The 22,497-nt window shown below is 40.0% G+C and overlaps 1 long non-coding RNA gene across 1 annotated transcript in view; it reads right to left on the bottom strand.

The window, feature by feature from the left end:
- Positions 1-2,070: 2,070 nt before the first annotated feature.
- Positions 2,071-22,497, bottom strand: part of LOC134516544 (uncharacterized) — an 83,254-nt gene continuing 62,827 nt past the window's right edge. Inside the window, exons 4-6 of the long non-coding RNA XR_010071353.1 lie at positions 18,563-18,773; positions 13,472-13,743; positions 2,071-6,260 (exon numbers count right to left, since the gene is read on the bottom strand). This is a non-coding gene — a long non-coding RNA (uncharacterized LOC134516544). The remainder of the gene's footprint in view (positions 6,261-13,471; positions 13,744-18,562; positions 18,774-22,497) is intronic.

Below are 22,497 nucleotides of genomic sequence, written 5' to 3'. Positions count from 1 at the left end.
TAGCACAATTAATACTGGCAACTAAAAGGGTCTCAAACCGGAACAGAGAAAGAGGAAAATTCATAGTACATAGCTAACAAGGATGCTTGATAAACGTTATGCTGGCACGCCTAAAGAAACCTTAGAGCCAGTAGTGGTTATTTCTGAGACTTCATGAAAGACAGGTGAGGCACCTGCAGACAGTAAAAGTGCAAATGTAGTACCTGTTATTTGAAGTGGGGAAAAGGAGGCAGTGAACACGAAAGCACAAGAAGAGATATTCTGGACAAGAACACTGAGCTTAGCCAGTGTTACATATCCAGGTGAAAGTACAACAAGTAGAGAGCAAGTGTGTAGTGGTACCTTCCAGCCTGCCAGGGTCTAGCTCAGGGACAGGTTCATAAACCAGACACACTGTCTTTATATTTCATAATATTGATAGGCTTTTTTTCCCATTAATTCATACAACAGGTTTCTGAAACTTTTGGCAACATTAGCATCTTCAGTATCCTGTTGTGAGGGTTTCCATTATCAAACTACACGTCTTGTGAAGAAGTATCTGCTTCTGTTTTTCTTGACTCTGTTACCTCTCAGTTTTATTTCATGCTCTGTATTGGAGACTGCCATCTGGGAGTGCCATAGGTTGTTCAAACATAAAATGAGACTGGAGTAAACAAAATTTCAGAGGCTTGCAAACCAAATGGAGATAGTGACAATAGAAACCAACTGAATAAATGCCGTAATCCAAAACTGTGATTTTGAGCTGCTTCTTTAAATATGTCAAATGCTGCATGTGCATCTAGAAGATGCCCAGGAATTTATCCAGCTAGCAAATCCCCAGTCACAAGACAGTCAAATTTAATTGCTTTTGCCCAGCTAAAGGCAAAGTATTTGCTTTGAATCTTGACCCTGAGCTCAAAGATGAGGAAGACTAAAAAGCTTCTAGATGCTAGCACTATTACGCACAGAGGTAATTTAGCTTTTTGTATTGTGAGCTGAAAAAAAATCATAAATCAATTTTACATGTGGTATCCTAGTGATGGGATCCATTTTAAAGGCTGTAAAGAGATGTACTAGAGGTATCAACTCCATGTCATGATAGCAGTGCAAACCAGATTTCCAAAAATATCAACATTAAAATCCAGATGGTTTGAGTAAATGGTTTTTGGAAAGTGTATGACTGATAAATGCTATTATTGTAGTAGTGTTTATAGTGTCGTAATTATGCTTAACTAAAGAAAATTTATTTAAGTTATAGGCATGATAAATGTTTTGTGAAAAACTAGAGAGAGCTGAGAGAGTTTAAGACAACTAAACAAATCACTTACAAATATTTAGTGGCTTCCATTGACTAAATACACTGCAAAAGAACTTTGAAAAAAATGTTATTTAAAATGTTTATCATAACAAGGCTGAAAGATGTAAACAAGAATATAATCAGTGTAGAAGTATAGAATAAAAATTATAATGAAAATGTAGTCAGTGTAGAATGAGATATATGTCCACAATTTTGCAATGGCTTTGTACAGTTTTTTTGTCTCTCATATGGGTCTTAAACAGAACACACTATTATTTACTTTTGAAGATAGATGCCATGTAATATTCAAGGATTATTTCTCCTTACAATAATCTCACTACAAGAACCTCACTGTTATGTTTCTGAAGTAGCAAATCTGCTTTAAATTTTAAGTGTCTAACATATCTGTAGATAATTCCAGTAGAAATGAAATCCTTAGATTTCAAATAAAGCAAAATTCTACGAAGCAGCTTCATAAATATGATGGTTCAGCAAAGGGAGTCGTGAAATTTTTTAAAATGATCAGATGAAACTGTCTGCCTGCTCGTTATCTGAGAACTGTTGCACAGATTCAAACCCCTTTGACTTAATTGGAAGAGCTGGGGTTCAGTTATCACAACATATCACAATAAAATGTCTTCTTGTCTTTGAAGGAATATGTAAACATTAAAAGAGATATAATATCCTTGCTGACCGCAAGACGTTGGGCAGGATTCAATCTGCTTATTTTGATTCCTAAGTTGGAGCGCAGGTGGAATTTGTGTACCTACTGTTTAAAAGTACAGGTATTCGGAAGACAGCTGCAGACAGCTGGGAACAAAAAGGAAACAGGACAAAATCTTAGGGGTTTTTTTATTTATTTCTTGAGACTTTTATAGCAAAAATACATTCTGGAAGAGTGGCTACTGCTATGGGAATATGAAAACTTCATCTTTGTTTTAGAGCTCCAAATATGAATACATGCCATTTTTAATCTGTCGAACCATCTTCTTTTCTGTTGATACTACATGTCTATTGCATTGTGGTCACTTTATCAGGGAATAAACAACCTTAAGATGAAATTTAAAACTTTAACTGTGATTGTGATGAATAACTTTTTGAAACACAGAATATTATGTGCAACTCTTTTTATCTTAGAGAGGAAAGGAAATGTCTTTGAACTTTTCTATAACATACTGTTTTGAGGGAGTTTCAAAGTTAATCTTAATGGAGAGATTTTTTTAATTTTTTGGCAAACACATCCACATAATATACCTTTTCCCTCTGTGAGATGAAAGGCTTAATGAATCCTCCCCCCAGAAGAAAGTAGCTATGCTTCTACCTAAGAAGACATTACAGTTGCAAGACAGGACATATATTACTACTTTTTCCCTCTCTTTTTTCTCCATTACAAAATTATTGTACCCTAAATTTTGTAATGGCCAGCTGTGATTAAAAAATAAAAGACACACATTTTCTGTCTCTCAAAAAAAGAATTAACAATTTTTGAGGCAAAACCAGATCTTAATTGGTAAACAGTGTTGAATATGGTCATTATGAAACAAACCACATTTGCAAGGAGTGCAAAAAAGCTCTGTCAAAAACCACAGGAAAATGTAATGTTCAGAGATGTAACTGTTTGATCATTTCTTATAGTGTTCTTAGGCTGATAAAACAGGCGCCATATTAAATAGGAGTAGAGGAAGAACATGGACCTTTACACATTTTTGTGCTACTGCAGAAGTACAAACTTTTGGGTTACAGAAGTAGAAAGCATCCAAAAATCACTGGAAAGTGTATTTTTTTCCAGATGTTGAGCATATGTAGGAAACTAGCATGAACTCACTTAATTCCAGTGTGTAGACACAGGTAAGATTTCATGAAAATTTCAGAGTGAAGAATATGTTTCAAATTTTGCCAAGATCTTTAGAGCAAAACTGGTTTGGCTGTGAAGCCTCACCATGCCAATGGCTATGGTGTGTACTTTATCATGAAGACAGGGATACAAAACCTGAATGTTAACTCCAGACCCTGCGAAGGTAATATAATAAATTTGAGATTTTGTTAATGAATTTAATCCCATGAAGTTCAGAAATATATTGTAAATTGTGGGTTTTGAGAGGCCCAAAGGCAACTTTTCACATTTTTAACACTTTGAAAAGCCAAAAGTATGTTGGGAGCATGCCTGAAGTAGACCTGGATGCTGTTAACTGTATGATGCATGGGGAGAAGGCAGGTTTTCTGGGGAGGTGTTAAACTAATCAAAATAACATATTTGACCTCCAAAGCGAGCTGGCTCATTGCAGCCAACAGGATGTATAAATGTTGAGAGAAGCCTGCATCCTCTACAAAAAGCAATGAAAGAAGCGGCTGTGACAGTGGGAGTTACAAAACAAGCCGAAGGTTTTCTTTGGACCCAGAAGTTTTCCATGCTGGCCTTGGGCTTACATTTTTTTTTATTCCTTCAACCAGAAAACTTCTCTCACCAGATAACCACCTCAAGCAGAAAAAGTGAGATTCTACCCAGACTATTTGGAGGCTGCTATTTACATGCTGTAAATGTTTAGTGTGCATTTGCTAGTGTTTGCTGCTGGAATATCAACAGGTCTCCTGCTTTCACTGATGAAGTCAGACCTTGTGAATTTAACCACTAGTTTTATTCTACCCTGGATGCATTATCAGTTGTATCGAAGAGTGCTCGTGCAGTTACGTTTTCCTGCTATTAGTTTTATTACCTTTAAGAGCTACCAAGAAAGAGCTGATTTACGCAAAATGTACAATCTGTATGAGCATGACTGGGAGGCCGCAGTGTAACGTCAACTTGCTGGTATCTTGAAGATCTTTTTGTGTAAGAAATAATACAATTTCTCTGTGTAACAAACTCAAGGCCAGCAAGCAAATTTATGGCTGTGATTTTACACATCTGAACCTCTCTGGAGATAAAACCAAGCTATGCAATCCTGGACACCTTAAAATATGTTATGAAAACTCTGACTTTCTCCTGAGCCTCTTCAACAGTTACGCGGTGCTATGAGGGCTTCTTTTGACAGCGCCTTCCATCTTACCTATGCTGCATATCTGGTGGGAGAAGGTTACTGCAAACCTCAGGTACTTCTGGAACTAAATGTGACCACAGAAGTAGGCAACAGTCTGCAAAGCCTCAAGTTTCTTTCACAGGGCCAGTCAGCTGCTGGCCAAGAACATCAAAGTAGATCTTCAATGAAGGCAGGAAAGGTCAAGGTTTCCTGCTTAGAGAACAAACACAATGCAACCTTCTGTGAGAAAGGAGGTATTAATTTACGATGGCATTGTCATTTTAAAGTTTCTGGCAATTTTTTTCCGAATTCCTTAGTGGTAAAATTCATGTAAGGACCAAAAATATTTGATACTGGCCTCATGAATGATTGCTATGTCTTATTTGAATATGGCTTTTTTAGCTGCCTTCCAAGACTTCTTGCAAATGGTTTGATATACTTGGGAGGTATGAACAAGAAAGTTTTTGGCAGGACTATTTTCTCAGAACTGCTTTCATGTGATTCATATGCATCCAGACGTATGCAATCTTTTACAGTTGTTACAGGAGTAGTGCCTGAACCTTCACGCAGCTTTCGTGATATCTGTGAACCTCCTTACACTGTTTATGGAGAGGACCTGGCAAGCTATATTATGCCAGATCAGAACATCAGTGTCAGCAGGGTGAACAAACGGAGGAAGACTAAATAGCCTGCCTGAAAATTGAAGGCATTATTGTGTCTAGAGAGGCTTGTGAAAATATCAGCTTTGAAAACTTGAAAGCTTTAGTCTGTTGCTTAGACCCTCCGCAGGAGTGCTGTAGAGAAATAATCATCCAACAGCCAGCCAGCATCAGGAATAGAAGACTGCTGATAGCAACTTAAAGGACTTTTCCAACATGCATCCTTTTCTAGTCATTTTTGAAGGTGAAGTAACTATGGGAAGCTTTTATCTACAGAGAAAATAAAGTTAGAAAATATGAACCTGATGTTCTTTTTGCCTGGAAATACGGTATTGGGAATTGCAACCACTAGTAACTTTGGTTTAGGGAGCCATTTTCAAATGTCTTTTTCTCGGTTTATGGAGGGCTTTTACAGAAGACAATTGTTTCCACTCAGTGTGTGAAATGTGATTAATTGTAGGTGACTTTGATGGATGCTGCTTCTGGAAGCAAAGAAATTCAGAAGGGCCTTAATCAATTGTGTATGAGTATCATATCCATAGATCAGAACATGTATAGCCAGGGCAGAAAAAAACAGCTGCGCAAGCTAAGTGCAGAGCACATCGGGCTTTTCAAAATCCTCAGAAACAAGGTGGAGATCACAACCCTGATCAGCGAGTGAACCTGTCAATCTTGAGTTCTCTCCGGAAGCTTCTGAAGGTGATACCAATGAGCCAGCTAGATAGCTTTTCTGTGGCAGAATTGAGACTTTTAGGGCTTAAGAACAGAGCTATTCCCTTCAGGCTGACTAGCAGCTGAGGCTTTGAAATAATCAACAATAGAATATCTAAAGAGGGAACTTCTTTGTTGGCAGCTCCTGGGTCCCTGAAAACATGGCTTGGTTGAGAGATGAGAATCTGCCACTTTCACTCTTTCACAGCTCTGTATCAAGGCCCTAAAAGAGCCGCGGCATTTGACTCCTGACGATTTAAGTAGTGACCGTCTCACAAAAAGCTCTTGGTGTCTTAAGAGAAAGCTCTTGGTCCCTTACTTTCAAGGCAGAAGTGGGAAGCAGCCAAATAAAAGAGACAAATTCATGTAAAAAAAATAATAAAGCAAAACAGGCTTTTTAAAAAGAAAACCTCTTTTGCAACATCCAGCGGGGTTTATTGCTGTCCTTCTGATAACAGGGCTTTTGACCAGGCAGTGGTGGAGCATGGGGGACAGAGGAGACCCTGCGTGCCTGGGACCCAGCCACCAGCTGGGGCAATTAAGGCCACTTCTCTCGCAGCAGAAAATACCGGAGCCACAGGCACTCTCACCTCCTGGATGCTGAAACAGAGCAAAGAACAGCTTTAACTGAATGCATAAAGGCCAAACTTTTCACCTCTCTGCTTTGTAAATACCTGATGTGTGTGAGGCAGGATGATCCACACACAGGAAAAATGAGTGTGTCTCTACAGAGCAGGACAGACACCAGAACTGCCAAACCTGGGGAATGCCAAACAACTGCAGTTCTGTTGGCCAGGAAGTATTGGGCAGTGTGAATAAATATTACAAGAAAGGAAATGCTGAAGTACTACTAAGTAAGCTGGGCTGATCTCAAATATATTTCTGAGAATGATAAAGGAGGTTTTGTGTATAAAGTCTTAGTTTTTAGTTGTTTTAGTGTACTCAGTTTGGGGCACAGTATTACCCAAGCTGCACTTTTGGAACATCAGAAAAGTCTTTACGTGGACATTGGGCTTGACTGGAGATCAATTCTGGTTTTCCCTGCCTTCTCTTTTAAAAGCTGAAAACCAGAGAAAGTCTTCTAATTCAGTATGTTTGTGTGTTCTTAATATATGTATTTTTTTTTAATATTGAGTGCTAATATTTTGCTTTATATAAAGTGATTCTTTGCTATTGCATTGTATAATCTCTTTGAAGGAGCCTGTTGGGATAAAGAAACATCACGGCAGTGAAAGGCAGGCACCAACAGTCTTTGAGCTTACCGCAGACGTTTTACTGAAAAACATGATAAAAAAAATCTATTGCAAGAACACAGGTCCGGGTCCTATATTTTATGTTTTAGTTTTATCAACTACATCACCAGCCAGTTATGCTGCTCAAACCCAAGAGAATATAGTCCTCAGCTCTGTTCAGGAGATAAGCCCTTGCCGTGGTGACGTAGAAAAACATACGGTGATATACAGAGGCAACTGAGCAGGGGTCTTGCAATAGTTGAGTGTGCAGTGTAGTACCAGAGGCATTTTTGTTTAAAATGCATAGCTTTTCTAGGAAAGGAAGAGCAGGTTGTGAATGTTCATACAAATCAAAATATTTCCAGCAGTTGTTTTCCGCCGGGCACACAGCAAGCCACGTTGTGTGTGTGCATTCAAGTGGTTTGCCAAGGCCATAGGCAGATGTTTTTTCCCAGGTCTAGCTCTGCTGACTGGAGACAGTACTGTCCCTGCTTTCCCAGACAGAAGTCACTGTCCCCATGGCTCTGCTGGCTGGGAGCTCTTTGGATGCTCCCTACCACAGGTAAAGCCACCTCACCTGTCTTCACTGTCAAATTAAAGTCACTGGCTGACTTCACCAGATAAGATACGGTTCACGGACCCCCTCAACTGGCAAAACTGCATGAACAGGAGCAACGCGGCAATGGCAGATTACTAGGGTGGTATCATCTTCAGCTAGTACAGCTGTTTGCAAGATTAAGATCTGCCTGTGATTTCCAGACATGGCCTCAAAATAATCAACTGTCCGGAACGTAGTTGCAGGGAACATATCAAAGTAACTATCTTTTCTTGTCAGAGTCCACAGATGTCACATGGCATAGCTGCACAGTGTCTGTACTTCCATGCTGTCAGATAACACATTGCTTTTCTCTTTTGTGTCCATAATGCTGACCAAATTGCCATGCATGGCCATTGAGTAGTACTGAGTGAGTAGCACACAGATTTCAGTGAACATACTTCTTCTCTTAGTTCCCAGAGCTCATAGCCATCAGTAAATTCCTTTTCTCCAGAGACTAATAGACAAAATTAATAGAACAATATAAAATGAAAGGAGTTTTTGACACAGTTTTCACAAATGTAATTATTCAGAAACTTAGTGAAGATCATCGAGTGTCCCCAAAACAAAATCTTCCAGTGACTGCTATCATGGAGGACTGGGTTGCAACACTCTTTTCATAAACTTATTAAGCTCCATCACGAAACAACTGGGTTCTCCTCTCCCACTGGTCCAGAACAGCAGTGCATTTACAGCTATCAACTTTTTTTCAAAATCCAGCAAAGATTTCCTCATAGAATCATAGAATAGAATGGTTTAGGTTGGAAAGGACCTTAAAGATCATCTAGTTCCAACCCCCCTGCCATGGGCAGGGACACCTCCCACCAGACCAGGCTGCTCAAAGCCCCATCCAGCCTGGCCTTCAACACTTCCAGGGATGGGGCATCCACAACTTCTCCGGGCAACCTGTTCCAGTGCCTCACCACTCTCAGAGTGTAAAATTTCTTCCTGATGTCTAATCTAAATCTACCCTCTTTCAGTTTGAAGACCCCTCATCCTATCACTACATGCCCTTGTAAAAAGTCCCTCTCCAGCTTTCCTATAGGCCCCCTTCAGACACTGGAAGGGCTGCTATAAGGTCTCCTCAGAGCCTTCTCCAGGCTGCTTTCCATTTAGCTGTTTCAAGGACATTTTTGGCTAAAGCCAAACTGTAGGGATGGCAGGATATGTCCTAGAAACCCTTTTTCACCTGTTGAAGTTTTAAATCATCTTTCCTGTATTTGGCTGACCAAAACTCTGGATAATAATGTAGAGAAGGTCTTAAAGTGTGGTACAGCAGTGCTGGTACCTCCATCTCTTTTCATGTCTGTGACAGTCAATAAAGTATTTGTTTTTCAACAAAAACTTTTTTGTTCTCCAGAGGCACTAGAACCTCCATCTTCTTTCTTTGTGCCCACCAGCTTGCCTCTTTTAAATCCCTCTTTCTTGCCATTCGTGTTCATTGATTCATGGTCTTTGTGCAAGAGGCCAGCATAAAGCTGTGCAGCGAGGGTGTCATCATTGTAATTGAGCATCGATTATTTAAAGAGCACAGTTGTTACTTTGGCTGATGAGGCCATCTCTCAGACTGACATCCACTCTTAGAATAGAAACTTGGGGTAATTTACCAGACCCTTTTTATACCCCTTATCGGGCTTGGGTTTACCTTTTATTGACCTGCAGTACTGTAGTGTGGGATTAGGTCCCTGCAACAGGTGCCACACTCAGTGCTATACTGACTGATAAAGACAATTCCTTGATGATTAGATATCTGTGAATATTGACCTGTAATGAGAAACGTAAAAAAAAAGCACAGGTTGGCTTTTATACTGAAAAAAAAAAAATAAATATCCTTGGCTGTACTGGAAAGAATATCTTCTTTTTATTTCATTTCACTTTATTTCATTTCATTTTTTTACCAGAGAAAACTTCCTCCCTTTCTATCATACATCATCTTGATCTTCCGCTCGCACTGACAGAGAGAGGATACAAATGATTTTTGAGCTCCACAAGGATAAAAACCAGCAGGGATTATTAAGCTCTTTCTGAGTTGGAAAATGCTATGCTTCAGCACCTGGTTAATAAATATTTATTTTGTTTCTAATTCTGTGTGCGAGTGAGACCCCATCATGTTTATTTGAGCAGACAATATTATGGCTAAAAGACAAATTTCCATAGGAGAATATGTTAAAGAGTATGTGTCACACCTTCGATGAAACTGAGATTTTTAAGGAGTGAAACATCTTTTTTTCAGCAGCCTAAAAGTACAGAAAAATTTTGAACAGAAAGCAAATCACATCTTGACTTTTGGACTGAGACTCTCTACAATCCAGAACAAAAATAAAAGGCTCAAGGCTCTCCTTTCAGAGGAGGATGCACATTGTCAGGGAAACTGAGTGTGCAACAAGTATCCTTACACAGAGGTGACGAGAAGCACGTCTTTCGAGGGATGAATGTTCTGTGCAACATGTTTTGGCATTGGACCTAAAACAAAGGATGGCTCTGAAGTATCTGGAGGCTTGAAAGCTAGTTACAGGATATTCACACATTCAGTCCATTATTTTCTTACGTTGCAGAAGTTGTCCTAAGTCAGCAACACACAGAAGGGAAATGATTATTTTAACCACTTAAATTTAAAAAAAAAATAAATTAAGAAAATGTCACAGAGTGTGGAAAAGACGCTGCTGTGGCCTGGAGGCTTTCATCTCAGCAAAAGGCTGGATACAAATAGCAGAGGAATGGAAAGGCCACAACAATCCCATTATAATCAGTACTACCGAGGAACTTAAATACAGGCGCCACTGACAAATTCAACGTAATAAGTGAATTAGATGTGTTCCCTGCCTGGGAAAAGCAGAGCGGGGATATATGCACATCATGTGAGTAAACTGAAAAGGCCTAATCTTCAAGATATTACACCGACAGATCTTTTAGAGTTACAACTGATAGGCAGTGGTAGGTGTAGTTTTGTATTAATAACTGCAGCTGTAAATCCATGGATGCAAAATTGTTAGCAGCTACTCAGACTTCTATTGATAGGGATGTAAAAATAGACCATTTTCAGCTGTTGTGTACTGCTAGCTGTTTCCGATGGGCAAAATGCTGAATCTGCTCTGTGGTGTTTTTTTATTTGTGATCCAGAATTATATAGTGCAGTCATACTGACATTTAATAATGGTCTTATTATTGTCCTGAAATACTTGCTCACCAGCTGCAAAGCAACATTTTATTTGCCCTCGCATGCTGTGTGGCTTCCCATAGATGCGATGGTATTTATGCTTGACAAACATTCCAGTTAGTATCTCAGGTAAGATGATGTGCTTAGCGAGAGCTGAAGCCCATCAAAATGAAGGTTAATCTACACCAAAAGGTGAGCTGTCATTCAGTCATTCCTAGCAAGGCTGCAGGAGCCTCAGCAACCGAGAGAGGTGAGGGTCCTTTGGGGTTTGTTTGGTTTTTTGTTCTATTTTTTCTTTTTTTCTGAGAATAACATGTAGCCGAGTTATGGTACAGACACTTCTTTCCTGGTGGTATAAAGCAAGCTTCTGCAACACACTGCAGACTTGTGTTTAGGAAAACAAACTGAAAAAAACAGTTCCCATGCTAGTCAGAGAAAGCCTGGTTAGACTGGAGTCTGGACCCTGGAAAACTTGCTCAGAGGTCACAAATCTTGAAGCGAACGCAGAAAAGGCTGATGTTAAAGGCAGGAAACTGGCAGATGGAAGCCAACGGAACTGCTAGCTGAAGCCTAGCCATTAGCGCCTGCCGAGCTCTGTATGAGAAGAGGTGGTTTCTGTGTCTACCGCTACTTTTTGTTGTTTGTTTTAGGGCTTACTGTAGGAAAGAAAGCAAGTGTGATGAGAAAACGCTGACTATGGTGCAGCTGAAGTGTTTGTAAAAGGGCCAAATTCACTGCCAGCGTAACTCTACACAACTGCAAGAAATGGAGCTAACCCAGAGGTGAATCTGGCACCCTTTACTTTTCAGCTGGCTTGGTACATACTCATTAGACAGAGAAGCTTGCATTAGCCCATTAATGTATGCTATGTTTCTAATCCATTGCGTACGTGTTGTATTCATTTGGATGTAAAACTATTAATTATTAGGGCTGAGGGAAGGAGGAACATTCATTTCCTTTTTTTAAAAAAGGAAAGAAATATCATTTTTCTCTGGATACACACACATTTCCAGGTTTTCTTTTCCGTAAACATTCAGCCTGTTTGTCTTCGGGTACATCCACCCTGAGGGAGTACGGAGGGACCCTCTGCCCTGGTGGCAGTAGGTGGGCACTCATCCTGCTCATGCTCGAGGCTAGCTCAAGACTCTGCCCGCCCTTTGGCAGGGTTCATCTGTTCAGATACACGAAAACAGGCTCTTACCAGGTAAAAACGTACAATGACTAGTATGCTGCTACTTGTTACTACAGGGCCCACGCATCCGCCAGGCAAAGTCACGGGTAACAGCAGCACTTCTTGCACGTAGAAGTGTTCATGAAGCCTGCAGTTTAATCACATACACACCACTGTTCACGGAGTGGGGCAAGGATAGGCATGTATGGCTTTGCTCTCCATCTTTGCCATTTTGATTTTTTTGGGTTTATATATGTTCTCATGAGGCTTCCATCCCTTAACAACCCCTTTTCTCTCCTCGCTATTCTACCTGGTAACAGCCCTTCAATGGACTTTTACTGCATCAGATTGCAGGAAGGATACACACATCCTTCCCTTCTAGGATACAAATTTCTCTCATTCATTCGACTGACTTTTTCCTAGCCTGTGACAACAGGCAGTTGTGATGCGTGCCATTAAATTTGCTTCTCTGTCAGGTTTTCTTGGGAGATTGTGAAGGAATGTTCTTCCTAATTTTCTGCTGTGAAATGTTTCTTTTTTGTCCCATCCAAATTTTACGCAATCTTCTTCTTGGTATGTCTTCATCTTGTAGTCTTACAGTTTTTGCCCTATGATTATTGTTTTCAACAAGAATATGACAAGAAAAAAATGTATTTTGATTTTTTTTTCATATAATTTTCACTATTTTTTTGCTGTCACATGGTTATGTTGGGTTCTGCTTCATTTGCAAACAGCCCTTAAAGAAGCAGCAGAGATGGAGGGTACAAAGAAAGCTACCGGTGTTTTTGAGGTGACATCTTCACACACCCAACTTGTCAGTAATTAGTGCATATCGTTTGAGCTCTTCCCATTCCTCCTGAACCTCCTTCGGGCAATTGAAAAGGCCACACTGTACTAAATTCTTCAAGCCCCCCAAGACTCACAGTTTCACGGCACCATTGAGCAAACTATTATGATGGTAAATTTGCACGAAGTTTGCCTTGACTCATTTTTGCACAGTTATCATTCGGTCCTATGCCATCTGACAAACCACAAAAACAATTGGAAAACCACAGAAATAATTTAAACAAGGAGCAGTAAGAAATCAGAACAGTTTGATAGGATGATTTATGAATCATTCAAATAATTCTCTCTCCTTTTCTTGTTCAGATTCACTTATGTCATAAAAAAATAATTCTGGGTAGTTTAGAGTGATTAGATTATCAAAGGCTTGTAACTCAGAAAGGAAAAGGCGAGAAATTCAGATGTGTATAATGTAGCGGCTGAGCATTACTCATTAATTAGCAGAATTATCTCCTATTGTTTACTGGTAGTATTTTTATTGATGAAAGGCAAAAGCAAGCTTTGCCAAGAGTAAGATTTAGTGTTGGGTGAGCAGAGGGAAAACGTATTCACAAGAATGCTTGTGAATTCTTAAATGTGTTTCAAATAACTATTTTTATACTCTTCTTGTTCACTTTTTCCAGATAGTCCACCAAACAAAGATTTTCTTACAGAAAGGTGCACGGAAAGTAACTTTTAGGCCTGATTATTGTTTAATTATGAAACAGAAAAAAGAAATTAATGTGAAAATAATGTATTTATTGGAAATAAAGCACAGAAGGAAAGCTGAGGTCAGACAAATGAGGCAGAGAAAGTCTATGTAGGCTGACCTACCTCCAAACAAGCCAGTTCCAGTCCCAGGATCAGGACAGCCAGATCAGCACAGAGCTGTGCCAACCGAGTAGAGCTAACTCATTTATACAGCCCCCGGGAGCCAAATGAGTACGCAGCCTGGCACCATGCCACGCAGATATATCGTCCTTCTTCCTGGGCTATCTTGGCTATCTCTCCCATGACACGGCACCATGTAACGTAGATGTGTCCTTAGGTGACCAACCGGCGCGCTCAGCCAGCAGATCCCAAACAGCAAACGCTCAGACAAAGGGCTGTAATCATTTATGAATGCTCTGTGAGCACCGATGTTTGTTCAGATGAACTGCTAAATAACAAACTAACAGGAAAAATCTGGGACCTCATTATAGACAAGATATTAGCAGAGAAAGGAGCTAATTTCAGCCCCCTCTCCCCAGTTTGTTTGCTGCTGGCATATCAGCCAGTGCCAAAAGTATAGCTGCATTTTCTGAACCTAGTTTTAATATTCAGAGGAGTTTTATCTTGCGTTATTTTACTTGTAACTCCTACCTGTATGATACCACGTACAATACATTTCGCCCTCACTGTTGAGACGCGTGAAATACACAACAGTTCCTTTTGATATATTTCAAACATACTGTTGTGTTCACCCATACAGAAAGCACTTCAACGAATGTACTCTGCTGGTCTATTCATCTTAATGCAAAGGTCTGTTCGGAGTTTCACACTCTTCAGTCATTACTTATATGCTGCAGCACACAGTGAATTACTCGGTAGTGCCTGAAGACCCTTCAATCTTGGCAAAAAAAAGGCTTTATTTTTAGCTTGCAAACATTAATACCAATTCAAATTGACAAAAGCCTTTGACAATACTCTTGGATGTATGCGCATGTATGCACGTATTTGTGGAGAAAGAGAGACCTGAGAACAAGCTTGATCGCCATCCTAAAGGCCAAGTTTTTCCATTGTTGTAACACCAATGTTTAGCCAGAAAAGGACTTAGAGTCATGCAGTAAATTTGAATAGACAAAGCATTTTGAATTTCCCTGTTACATCAAACTGCTTCATCTTCATATATGACCTTTGGAAAGGCTGAAAAAAAGAAACAATAATTTGCAAAATATAATATATTGTTTAGAAACTTATTATATATAAGTCATAAAAAAGCTTTCATACATATTCTTTTGCCAAGGCATAACTAGAAGTAATTTTCAAAAACTGATTCCTAAATTCAGCAGTCATTTTTTTGTCCTAGATTCTCATAAACCAAGTCACGTGATACTGATTTTCCCTTATTTGAGAATGAAGCTGCTCTGGTCCCATTGACAGTGCGCTGGAATTAAAAGTCCTGTGTGATTTGGGACAAATCACCTAACTTTTTCCTCTGCCGTTTTCTCTGTTCAGCAGAAGAAGATGGTGCTATTTTATTGCCTTGTAAAGTGTTTGAGATCTGAGGATGACTGGAGCCTTGTGTAAGTGTCAAGTGTAACCTCACTTCTAATATCTAATTAGGCCAAATTCTACTCCTGCATATACAAATATGACTCTTGTTAAATTGAACAGAATGTCATAGGATGTAAGAAAGAACATTTATACAGTCAGCAACTGATACACAGATCAATTTTCAAGCTGTGTAAGAAAGATTTTTAAACCTAAGTGATACTTAACCTGAAGCATCCTCATGGACTTCATTTTGCGTTTCAATTCTGTTCTGTGCTTTGCTATAAAAGCCACTCTTCTAGACGCCTCAGACCTTTTAAGCCTGTAATTTTATGCCCAGCAAGGCTACAGGATCTGGGCATACCACGACCTGGGGGCAGAGGAAGAGATGGCTCCTGGCCGTCTGAGCCTGCTCAGGGCTCAGCAGACATAGTCCTCCCAACTAGAGTCAAGGAGAAGCCCCTGCCCTGCAGCTGCTGAGCATCCTTGCTGAGCCTCTCTGAATGTACTTGGTACCCAATTCCCAAATGTAGAAAAAAAGTCATGATCCTGTGATGGGAAGAGAGGAGCTGCCAGAGCCATTGGGGAGGGGATAAAGTCTTTGTCAGCCCCTCAGGAAACCCATATCTGAAATGACCAGCTTGGTGCTTGTAGGATGGAGGCCAAAACTGCACAGAATTTAGTGCAAATCAATGTATGATTGCAACAGCTATATCTTTCCAGTCCTAGTAGAAAAAAAAAAAAAAGCTTCTATGACCCTGGTTTACAACTGTACAGTAACACAAAGTTTAAATTAGAGCAGATTTTTTCCAGTTTGGATCAATTTATCTACAATAGAAGAATCTTATGAACTTGTCTCTACGTAATATGTAGAAGTTGTTACTAAAATTATTGTATTTAGGTTTTCTGAATGTTCTCAGCCATTCCTCTGCTTCAGCTGCTTTTCTCAGAGCAGATAAATATTTGCAACAAGTAGAGCTGTGTGAGCTAGCGGGGGAAAAAGAAAAAAAGGAAAAAAAGGCAAAAAAACCTGGCAAGTTCTCTGTTTCTTTGAAAACTCTCCAACATCATGAATCCTGTGAGAGCTTAATTAAAATGAAAAGGGAATTTTCAAAGGGAGAAAACAAAATAAGCTTTTTTAATGGTCTATTTCTGTTCTGAGCTCAGAAAATCTCTTTCTCTTTTTCAACTGCTTTCCCCAAAACATAAATATTGGCAGCTTTAAGGTTTGTTTTTCATCCTCTTGAGCAAGAAGCAGTGAGTTCAAAAGCTTTTTCCAGTCAATCTTAGAGGGTTTGCTCACCAGAGCTTGGCTTTCTGACACAACTAGTGAGTCTAGAACAGTAAACACTACCGTGAAATTAAAGTTGCCATTTCAAGGGAATGATGATTAAATGGTAATGTATTCACATTGCTGATAACTAGGGGAACAAGTTTTTTCAGCCACAGCAGTGCGTAAGGGTCAAGGTCAACCAAACCCTACGCAACACCTTAGGCTCACGTGATGGAGGGTTATGTCTGCAGCCACCCTCACTTGAAAAGCAAACTTCTCATCCACCTCTCTTTCCCCAGCTAATTGAGCAGTTGGGTGCTGCTTTTAACATGAGTCCAGAGCAAGACTTGAATGGCTCAGTCTATATCAAGACTAACTTGCTCCAGCAATCTGCTGTTAAGCTACTACTAGTTGATATTTCAAAGCTTTAGAGACGGAAGTTGCTGGAACTTGTAACACTTTTTTGGATATCCACTATTCTTGGAAAAAAGCATGTGCCCTTTCAGCATAAAATAAGAACAGCAATCCGATCTTTTACTGTCAAACTTTTTTCAAACAATCTGCGTGACAAAAAACGTTCATATAAATCAATTTGCTTCAGCCATCTCTGCAGTAATCTGACACTGAAGTGCGGAAACTTACACATTAACTATTGATGAAAACACAGTTGCAGAATCCTTTCTGACTTCGCAGGTATAAATCAACAAATTATTGTAGTTGCTGTTGCAGGTTTTCAAATGCTCTGAACTTCCATAGTACTTTTCTGCCCAGTCATGAACTCTTCTGAGCATAGTCCCTAGTAAACCATGTCTTCATGAACAGTGTGACTGTGCGTCAGGCCAGACTCACGCCTTGCGCAATGGAGAGTCCAGTGTCATTGCACATTTGATGTAGTGTTCGATGTTCTGACCTAAACAATGCAACGTGAGGGCTTGTGTGAAAGTCTTGTAGCAGCCGGATTACTTTGTACATGACAGAGAGTTACATCCCACCAAAGGGAGAGTGCGGAGTCTTACTGCCTGTGACACGGACTTGAGCAGATCAGCTAATAGGGACACATATGCAGGGTCATTTACGTGTCCAATTTCAGAAGCAGTAATTAACAGTGGCAGATTATCTTTCAAAACAGAGACCCTGGACCTGGCCCAATAGCGTTATCCCTCCAGACAGCACTGCTGTGTTCATTCAGAAGTTCCCTTGAAGTGCTTTTAAGTCAATGTACTTTCCTGTGCGCTGCTTGCCAGTCCCATATGGAGTGAACATCTTTCCACTAGGGGAGGAAAGTGCTGTGCGTGTGTTTTTCCTTCCAGAGGTCATTTATGGGACAAAATCAGTCTTCTAGATGACTAGCTTAGGATTTTAAAACACGTGGTTTGTGCTAGAGCTATTTTAAATATTGATGGTAAGATTTAGTCAGGGTTGTCTGAGGATAACAGTGGCTTATGCAACTGGTCAGTACACAGCTATGTGCTGATCAATTTCTGTTTCGCAGGGAATCGTTTTTGTAACTGGTCCAAAGACTGGCCCATTCTTCCCCCGTTTATTTGTAATTTAATTTGAGTACTTAATGAATTACAAAAATGGACAGAAATTAGCTCATCATCCCATAAAGATAATACATTTCTAATTAAAAACCATGAATATGGGTTGCACTTTGCAGAGGGAAGCATAAATCAAGCATCTTTCTTCTTGATTTGTTCCAGGTCACTGTTTTTCCCTGCCTGGATGCAAAACGCTAATGGATCGTCATGATAAAAATTCACTTTTGCATCCATTTGTTATATTGCTCTTTAAACGTCTGTTTTACTTAATGTATCTTGAGTCTACCCTGCTCCCAGTTGCAAACACACTACACTTTATTGGAATAAAATTTTATCCCTTTTGGTCCTGTAAATGAGGGTAGAAGCTGTAGACAGTTTTCTTTGCAGCACTGGCAGTTTTAAGTTTTAGCATATGTTGGCATTATAAATTCATTCAGGACAATTTTCAAGTGCACATTCCTCTCAGAGTCAGTTTTCTAGACACTGCAGTGAGTCCCTGTAATCTAAGTTGTTTATATTGGCATTAATAAGAAGCCTCTGTAGCAAAAGAGTTAAAAAAGACAAAGTCAGTAGAGAAGATTTTTCATGCTTCAAGGAATATTGAAGATGGGTACATGAAAAGGGAGCTGGAAATGTTTTCCTAGTAAAACTGGGGCTGAGCAGATGTCTTCTAATATAAGCATCGTTTGATAACCAATGAAAGACAAGAGATTTTGGACTACTCTGGCCTTCTGTTGTTAAAAAGAAGCTTTTAAGGATATTGAAGAGGAAAGAAAGACGTGCAATAATGAATGTTGAAAAGAAAATGTCAATAGAATACACATCTAGACCAGATGGTCTAATGCAGCAGTTACCAACCTTTTTCTGCTTCTGACTCTCCTGTAGATCAATCGTTTTCATGCAGCCCTGGACATCAGCAACAACAGTGGATGAACATGTGTTACCATTAGGTGAGCAACACTGGTAGGGGTTATGATCCATAGTTTGGAAACAACTGATCTGATGGAACTGGTGCCAGTTACGTGTGCGGTGGCAGCACCTCAAGGCCTGGGGTGGATCCCTGTGTTGCCTGAAATGAGGGGACAAATGTTGGCTCAAAGAGCTTTCAGTTCAGGTGTTAGCTGGGTGAAGCGGACTGAGAGATAACAGCAAGATAATCGTGACAAACGTAATAAGCACAACAGTTATAACTACCGGCCACCCACCTATTGCCAAATGTTTTGTAGATTTTGTGTGATTAATTTTTGTGTGCCCTTCTGTGGTGTTGTCTCTTCTGAGCAGGTTACATGATCTTTTAAATCTGTATGCTCTGTAGATCTTTCACCTATCACTGTGCCTGAGACCTTAGTAGTGAACAGTAATACATCTGAGAGGATCTTTGAAAAGCCCTGGGGCAGCGATGGGGGATGTAGTAACTCCACAGACTCTGCTCATGATGAGTGAGTTTGTGGCAGGGCTGTTCATGAGATTCCCGTGAGTCACAGCATCTCTCTGCTCTTCATCTCCACTTGATGGACTTGGGTCGTCGTCACACCCTGCGAGCTTGTACAGGGCCCCTACATCTGCCAGCTGTGTCATGCCGTGTGGCACACCTCTTCTCCTTCACACAATGTTCCAAGGCTTAATTGTAAGACCTTTCATCAAGGGCCCATCCTTTAGAAATCATAAAATCATAGAATCTTCATGGTTGGAAAGGACCTTTGAGATCACCGAGTCCAAAAAAAAATCCTAGCATGTTAAACTGTATTTCATTTCTGGGAGTGTTAACAGTCCCTCAATTCACCACCACCCTCCTCCCCAAAACAGTTTCTGATTAGGAAATTTAGTGAAAATGAGGCTCCTAAATCAACTAATTGCTTTTGAAATATCACCCCGGCAAGTAGAATTTGCAGCTGAACTCCTTAAACTTATTTTTGAAGCTTTTCCGCTAGAGTGGGAAGAAAAAAATAGTATTAACTTGGTCAGGGAGGGGGAGAGAGCAGAATGCAGGCTAATAGTGAAGGCATTCACCCAGGATACAGAAAACTCTGCTAGGATATACTCCAAAGGGCAATTTCCCTAATTTATATTGCATACATCTGGGAGCAGAAAATGAAACCCACCTCCCTTCCTTCAAGGTGAAGGTCCTAGCCAGAAAGCTGTAGACTTGTATTCAAGCTTTTCTCTATCACCTGTCTCAACGGATATTTAATTACAGCTGTGCAATCTGGGTCAGTTTCAAGGCAAAAGACCAAGAATGGCCCCAATCACAGATTTCCTTAAGCCGCATGGTTTGGGCGCTCCCCTGGTAGATGGGAGATGTCGTTCCACTTTCCTTGGGAAGAAGGCATGTTTCCTCTGTCTCCCATGAATAATTTAGCTGGATAACTTTTACTGGCTAAGAAGGGTGATGGGACTGCTTTTCCTGTCTTTCAAAGCTTTGGCTGACTCGGTGGCAGTTTCCGAAAGGCAGGCATTTGGCACCCACCTGCAGAAGCAGGCTCAGGGGTGTGAATCCTGAGCAGTGGGAAGCAGCTCCACTCGATCCAGGCTAAGGCACCTACATTTAGGGCACATGTTTTTCCTCCTGCACAGCGTGTGACCTTTTGGCAATCTGACTCTTAGCAGCTTAACTTTTTGATGCGTGCTTAGCCAATCCATCAATTTTGGAGCCTAAGGCTGTTGTTTGAGAGCTGTGAATCCCATTAAGCTTCCGCACACCTAAAGGTTAGGAATCACGAGGCTGTGATTCATCCTTTTCCTTCTGGAGCTACATTACTAAGGGAAAAAGCAATGGTTGGAAAGGGGAAAAAGCAGTGGTTGGAAAGGGTTTCTCCTTCAAACTTAAAGAAAATGGAACCTAAATAGAGCAAAGAGTCATCACCCAGACAGACAGATGCCGAGGAAAGCATGAGACAGATGGATCACAAGGCAGATTTAGCATATTCACCTAGCCTTCTTGGAACTACTCCCACTCCCAGGGGACAGCCTTAGCTAAATGAAACACAGCTCCAGTGGGATCTCTGTCCATCTGTCCTGACCAAGCAAGATCCCTCGGCAACAACAAATGCAAGATAAATAAGATTAGGTTAAAAATAAATAACAAGGAACGTGATTATCTCGTACCTCTGATGAAGGGACTGCCCTAGAAGGATGAGGAACAGTCTTGGGTACCAGAGACTGTTTATGCATTTGATTTAAAAATACATAAATATCTTTAGGTGCTAAACCTGAATTCAAAACCAGACTTTCCCCCCACTGATGGCAATGAACGTTTAGCAGCCTTCTTGTGGGGGGAAGCACTTTCAAATCTGATGTGCAAGAGAGTGCGAGCGAGGTGCACATTTTCTTCTGCTGATTTTATACCCTTTTGAATTTCCCTTGAATAAAAACATTCCTGATGTCATATAGAGCAGTCATTCAGTCCTGTCAAAATAGCTGCTACGTATTACTTGTTCTGAAAGTCAGCAGTTGTGTTACATTAAAACCAATAAAGCAATTGTCATGTTTTACTTTAAAAGCGCCTTTTCCAAAGTGCTAGATTCTAGTCTCAAGAGCATAATCCATAGAGTACAATAGAGCTGAAAATCTGACCACCCTCCTTGCATACAAAGGCATAGCGATTTGAGATTTCAGGTTATGCAACATTTGGATACACTGCACATCTGAGAGCTGAAGCTGGCCTTGAACTGGAAAAGGATTAAATAAGTCAGTCTCATTTCTTCATAAAACCCCAGGCTCCTTGTGACGCTAGTAGATTGTCTGAGTCATAGCTTCATATTTATGAACCATCGCTAGTGTTTTCACACATTTCAGAACAAAAATAAACCTATTGTACAGTCGTTTGTTCAAGGAAATTCACCATCTCCAAAGCACATATTTGTAATCTTCCAGTTATAAATTGAAAAGAAAGGTTGCAACAAGAGGCTGACAAGATTTTTGTGTTTTTGTAAGTTGTTGTGGGTTTTGTTTGGGGGGTTATAACAGAAGGTTGGTCTATTGCATAAGGTTCCAATAAGTTCTTAAATTGAATTGAAATTTTTCTGTGTCTGTTCAATAAATATGCTGAGAAAGATACATTGTCAGCACTTAATGAAATTAAATTTAAAAACAATTTTTCTAAGATCTTCTAACCTTGTGTAAAAATAAAAAATACCTTGTCAGTTTTATGTTGCAAATTTCATTTCCTACAGTAACTACAATAATACAAACCTGCGCTTCAGAGATGCTGCAGTTCCTTTTAACAAATGGTTGTAAAACCACGTTGTATAAATTCTGAAACATACTGGGAAAGAAACTATGGCTTATGAATATGAAGGTATGACTCAGCCAGCCTATTAGTATCACAAGGAGACTAAGGTTTTATGAAGAAACTGAATTAATATTTGTTCAGCACTTTGAAAATGTAAAGAACAGTGTAAGTGATTATTAATTGTTGGCTTTACTATTAAAAATGTGAACTAATACCTGTGTGGAATAAATGTATTTTGTAGTAATTGCATGAGAGAGTCCACAGGTAAGCTAGAAGCCTAATAGTGGAAGCCTCAAATTTCATAACCCGAATAGAGCAGTTGGTGGAGCTTGAACATCGCACCGTCATTTGCAGTCCCCTTGCACAACACTTGCAGAGTTAGATCAGGGACACCCAACTGAATGCCTTGAACCGACCCCCATGCCGCTGAAGCTGACATATCGGTTTGAGAGAGATATAGAATTAAAGACCAAAGCATTTGTCTTTTAGGTGTGTCATACTTAACATTTAAGGACTTGATCCACACTTCCTTAGAGTCTATGAGGATTCTATGGGTCCCTCA

Source organism: Chroicocephalus ridibundus, chromosome 5 (assembly GCF_963924245.1).
Source record: "Chroicocephalus ridibundus chromosome 5, bChrRid1.1, whole genome shotgun sequence".
NCBI classification, from domain to species: Eukaryota; Metazoa; Chordata; class Aves; order Charadriiformes; family Laridae; genus Chroicocephalus; species Chroicocephalus ridibundus.
The sequence above is the reverse complement of the archived record's forward strand: the minus strand, read 5'-3'. Positions and strand labels throughout refer to the sequence as shown.